Source organism: Sinocyclocheilus rhinocerous, unplaced genomic scaffold (genome assembly GCF_001515625.1).
Source record: "Sinocyclocheilus rhinocerous isolate Xijiao unplaced genomic scaffold, SAMN03320098_v1.1 scaffold82, whole genome shotgun sequence".
Taxonomy (NCBI): Eukaryota; Metazoa; Chordata; class Actinopteri; order Cypriniformes; family Cyprinidae; genus Sinocyclocheilus; species Sinocyclocheilus rhinocerous.
The window spans coordinates 454,946-461,145 of NW_015644168.1; the positions used below are offsets into that span (position 1 = coordinate 454,946).

General features: G+C 36.5%; 1 pseudogene; it reads right to left on the reverse strand.

Annotated features, from left to right (window-relative positions):
- The window catches only part of LOC107758041 (cyclic nucleotide-gated cation channel beta-1-like), a 27,689-nt pseudogene extending 25,715 nt beyond the window's left edge, over positions 1-1,974 (reverse strand).
- Positions 1,975-6,200: the final 4,226 nt, after the last annotated feature.

A 6,200-nucleotide genomic window follows, 5' to 3' on the forward strand; every position in this document is an offset into this window, starting at 1 on the left:
TTTTATACAGTCTATGGTTAGACCTATCGGACTGCGCCATCTAGAGTTTCATGCCAGAACTCTGTATTTCTGCTAGACCCGGAAAGCTATAGTTTAGATATAACTGAAAGTAAATTCAATACTTCAAGAAGGACAATGCCAGCTACTATCATTTCATGTTGCTTGCAAAATGATTATCTTCTGAAGGGCTTTTGAATGTGTTTGAATGTGCTTTTGAATTTGAGTTTGCTGATATGTCTTTGAGGAGTGAAGTTTTAGACAGAAGGTGTGTGATTAAAGTTAACACAAATAAGCTGAAATTGCTTGCAGCACCTGCCATAGTTTGAAAGCAATTGACATGACATATGTAATATAAATCTAACTGTTTCTCACTCTTGGTCACATGGGTTTTGCTCCAGTGGGATCATGGCTGTTTGTGTGGGCTCAAGTCACTGTTAATCACTGATAAATGCATCTGACCCTAATCTCTCCTGGCTTGAACACCTGCGGAAACAGAGCAGGCCAGCTGTACCTGTCTGCCCACACTGCTCCACTTTACACCTGAGCAGAGAAAGATGGACGTTGTTTTGCAGTGGCATTACTGGTGGGCTCTGTTAACTCGATTTGCTCACTCTAAACTCTCCATTCCAGGTCAGACACTGCGCTGTACATCATCAGTCATGCGATCTGCTTTGAATGCATTCAAACCAAGACTATACACTCACACAACTGCAGATTTTAAATCGTGATTCACTTAAAACCCCTCCTACCCGGTTTGGTCCAGTGATCAGATTCTGTTTTAGCAGCAGACCATGTGCAGTACAACCAATAGAAACACAACTTCACAAATAACACCGAGCCAAACTGAGAAGAACAGTTGCACGATTATGAGTGAAATGCAGGATGCAGAAGGGTCTCGGAGCAGATGGGTGAAAACACTGAGCCATAGAGGAGATTCATGGACTGGTGATTTACTGCTAGTCAAACCAGCTGACAGGAGATTCATACGGTTTGACATTTGAGGATGGCTGAGGAAATGAGCTGTGACCCACTTCAACTCTTATGAAGCAAGTATTCTCGAAAAACTGAGTTCAAGTTCTGTATATTTATATGCATGGAAATTCAGCTGACACCAATTCTGATAAATATTATGATATTTAAATATTAAATCTGATATGCAGAATTGTATTTGATCATATTTTCAAATATTATAGAAAATGCTTTACAATAAGGTTCCATTTGTTAACATAAACTAACAATTAAAATACTTCTAAAGCTTTCCTTAATTTTAGTTAATGTAAATTTAAACATTTACTAATATATTATTAAAATCGAAAAATTGTTTGTGTTAATATTATTTCATGTGTCTGAGCCAACATGAACTTACAATGAACTAACATTAACAATAGTTAAAATATACTGTAAAAAATATAGAAAATACGGTATTGCTCATTGTTAGTTAACATTAGTTGGTGCATTAACTAATGTTAACCAATGGGACTTTTTGGAAAGCATTACCAAAATAATGGGTCTTTCTTTACCTTAACTTTTTCAAAATCTGGCCTGGATCTTTCAAAAATTATGACCCACACAAACACACTAAAAAAAGATTGGTGTAGAACCAATTTTCACTTATAAATTGTTAGTAAATTTCACAATTAATTACAAAGAAATAGCAAGTAATACATTTAATTCAAAATGAAATTTGAAGTAAAAATATTGAAATAATATGTTCTTGTAAAACATAATCTAATAATCTTTTATTAATAAAATGTAAAATTGTAGAGAAAAATCAACCATTAAACACTATACAAAACCTCATACTAAAAAAACCTTAATTACATAATAAAAATGTGCGCCTATTAAATGGTCTTGCTTGTTAAATATTGGCAGACGCAGTTCTTACCTGTAGTGTTAAGCAGAAGACGGTCATTCCAGAGAGAGGCTGAGACTGAAGGACGGCCAGGTGGGAAGTGGAGGGATTATCCATGAGAAAGCACAGCTAACGGGATTAGGCTTTCTCTGGGACGGATGCAGAGGGAGGACCTGGACTTGGACTTCATACTTATTACAGCCGCCACATCACATCTCTGAGCGCAACGACGCTGATTATCCGTCCATCATTTCAGACAACCAAAAACTAAACAAGAATTTTGGAAAAACAACTTTCGTTAATGATTCACTGGAAAAGACAATTAAAGGAACATTTCACCCCAAAATGAAAATTTGCTGCATTTTCTCACCCTCAGACCATCCAAGATGAGTTTGTTTCTTCGTCAGAACAGATTTGGAGAAATGTAGCTTTCTATCACTTGCTCACCAATGGATCCGTCTGCGGTGAATGGGTGCCGTCAGAATGAGAGTCCAAACAGCTGATAAAAACATCACAAGTAATCCACACCACTCCAGTCCATCAGTTAATTACAAATCTTTTACATGTATTTTTTTAACCATTCTTTATATGTATTTTAGATGCTTTAACCCTACCTCTAAAATGACATAAAGGGCAAAAAATGTGACAATTTTAGTTTCAATATTCTGTTAAATAGGTATTTGTGAGCCACTAATCACCCCTCAAACACACACACACACACACACACACACACACACACACAGGGTTGTTTTTGTGAAAAGTGGGGACATCCCATAGGCGTTTTACATTTGAAATGTTGTCAATATGTCAATATTGGAAGTTTTATTGTCTATACATAAACATATGTACTTTACGTAGTGTTAGGTAACTCCAAACAATGGCACAGAGAACAAATATCTGTAATCAGAGACCGTAATGATTTTTGCAATTCTTTTTGACACTTGGTGTTTTGATGCCAAATGTAGCCATATACAAGTGTGTGACAGTACAACAATCACAGGTGTGTGTGATTGGCAGGCTAAAGCGCATGCAACGTCTCTATGGCCTGAGGGATTATATGTTAGTTTGGCCAGCAGGGCAAACCGCATTGGCGTCAGCAAAACAGAGGATGGATCATCCCCGTGTACTGACAGCTCTGACACAGTGTTCTCAATATAAAAAGAAAGTGCCAAGACTAAATTGACATTTGTTTTTGCAAAATTCAGATATTTGTTTTCCTCATGCGAGACTCTTAGAAGAGTTTCTTCCACTCCTCTGCAAATGAACACATGCACAATCTCCTTAAGTGATCAGAGGCTGTAATCCAAACAGATTCAAGCCTGTGAAAAGGGGATAAGATACTGCATGCTACATATTTGAAATGGGTCCCTTAAAACAGGAAGACAGTGCAGCTAAGTTTATCAGCCAGTGAGCAGGAGAAATGAGGAGAGTGTCAGGAAATCATGAAGCAGCAGGAGAGCCGCTGTCAGAAGAGTCCATTCAGGACTAAAAAAGTATAAACTATCAATTAGATGACAGAAGGCATGTAGTACACCGAGTACAACATGTTTTTCAGTTTTGATCGTGTTGATAATTCAGAAATTTGTGTATCTAATGATACAGTGGGTTTTATAGGATAAAGTCACATTTAAAATGTATATGCGTAATGGCATTAGATAACAACATAAGGTTACACTTTATTTTAAGGTGTCATTGTTACAGCGTAATTATACATTGAGTAATATTAATTAACTACAGTACATGTACTTACTATATGGTTAGGATTAGGGTTTGTCTTAGGGTTACGCGCATGTAATTATGCATAATTTATTGTTATTATAATAGTAAGTACCGTATTGTCCCGAATATAAGACAATGTTTTTTTCTTGGAAATACATCTGAAAAAACGCGGTCGTCTTATATTCAGGGTCTAGACTTTGACATGTCAATAATACACCCACAACAATAGGTGGCGCCAAATACGCATAAAACGAGTGTGCCATGAAATACGTAATGTAATGCGTGTTGTAAAGATCGCGAGTAAAAACAAAAGAAAAAGAAAACCTTACAGCTGCATGAATCCTGACTGTCACGTTAGCATGATGGGACCAAACTCCCTTTGTGATTTTAAAACATAAGACAGTACCCTGATGGGACCAAACTCCCTTTGTGATTTTAAAACGTAAGACAGTACCCAGATTTGAAGACTACAGTAAGATTTAACTTCTGCTGTTAATAAGATTTTGGTAGGCTACTATTAGATGGATAGGCTAAATGTCCTAATTCAGATGGGCTACCTTTTTTTTTTTTTTTAATGGTATATCAAAAAGTGTATATTTTTTATATGTGATTGTTGGTACATTTTACCAGTTTTTATCATACTTTCAAAACAAAAATTAAAATAGGAAAAATATGCAATATGAAAATAATTGAAGACAAAATGTGTTTTACTGAGAAAAAACAAGATTTGGTTTTTAAAAAGCCTTTTTCCAAAAGGTACATCTGGAAAAAGGGGGGTCGTCTTATAATCAGGGTCGTCTTATATTCGGGCCAATACGGTACATGTAACATGTCTAACAAGGACACCTTAAAATAAAGTGTTACCCAACATAACATACTGAAGGGTAAACAAGTTGAAACATATGAAAAATTTGGTAGGAACACATATTCACTATTAACTATTTGTTTATTAGCCTGCATATGACTAGAATATTGGCTACTTATAAAGCACATATTAATGCCTTCTGCACGACCATATTCTAGATCCCTTAACTTGACCCGATACATAAACTTAACTACTACAACAACTTTACTTACTTGGTCCTGGAATTAAAAGAAAGAAACAAATCATTAAAAGAATAAACAAACCAGGCCTCCCAATAACTCCCAGTCCTGGAAATTGAGGGGCTCTGATTATGTAATCCTGCTCTAATACACATTCCTCCAGGAAATCAGGGATGAACTCGCTTTGAAGGCCAAAGCACACAATTAATGAAACAGAAGCTCCACACTTTTTAACAAGCTGGACCACAGCTATGGGAGACGCTGAGCAACAGCCAGCAGTAACAGACAAACATTTAGATGCACCAGACTGAAGGCTGTTATTTTGATCTTTATGATAACACATAGCTAGCTGTTAAATGTAGCAACAGTTATTAGAGATGTCATTCAAACCTGTAATTCTAAACAGTGCTGCGTTTCCATCCACCTATTTTTATGCACCTTTTGTAATATCGCATAAAAATCCGCTGGATGGAAACGCCAAGATGCGCATAAATTCTAAAAATGCACATTTGAGTAGGATAAATTTTTTAAATGCGCACAAACTACTATGGAAACACATTTACCGAATAATATCCTCCATGCGCATCGAAAAAGTCATGTGACTTTGCGCTATGAGATGGGATAACTTGACTAGCAGCGGGCCGATCTCGTTCACAGCATCTTTATGTTGTTATGGTCATTCTGAAATGCCTGAGCAAAGTCTGTTGTCAAAGTATTTCTGTATAATTATCTTACACGACTGCGTTCCCAAACAGCTGGCATCCACCTCCGAAAGCATTGACAGCATTTATTGTGTTTCGTCTGCTCGCTCTGAGGCGCAAGTAATTTATCATATATGAAAATTATTATATTCAGTGGCTTCTCCTAGTTTTCTTTTGATATTAATGCCAGTTTACCAGGAAGTGACGATTTTGTTGTCTTTGACTCGTTGGATGGAAACGGTGCTTTATTCGCATATGTTTTATGCGATATTCCAGTTTTGCGCATAAGTTTAATTCGAATCTATCTATGGAAACATAGCTAGTGTGGCTGAATTTCAGCCATTTTAGCCATTAAAAAAAAGAAAAGAAGGAAAGACAATTGAGAGAGCTTTGTTCAAAAATATTTATAATGCTCACCAGTGGATCCTGAATGGGTGCCGTCAGAATGAGAGTCCAAACAGCTGCAGTAATCCACAGGTCCATCACAGTAATGTGATGTAATCCACAAAAAAGTAACCCACAAAACATCACAGTAATCCACAAGTAATCCACGTGACTCTAATCCACCAAATAATGTCCTGTGAAGTGAAAAGCTGCATGTTTGTAAGAAACAAGTTATCCTTATCATCAAGAAGTAACTTTAAACCATCACTTCTGGCCAAAATAAGTGTCAATAATCCATAATAATGCTTCCTCCAGTGAAAAAGTCCATATCCTGTTGTCTTCTCACATCAAAATCCACCCACACATTTGCTTAGAACTGTTTTGTACAGTAAATGGTGCTTGATCTGTGTGTATTTCTCTCCTAATTCAGATGACTTTTTGACTGGAGAAAGCAATATTATAGAGGACTCGTGTTTTAGCCAAAAGCAGCGATTTGAAGT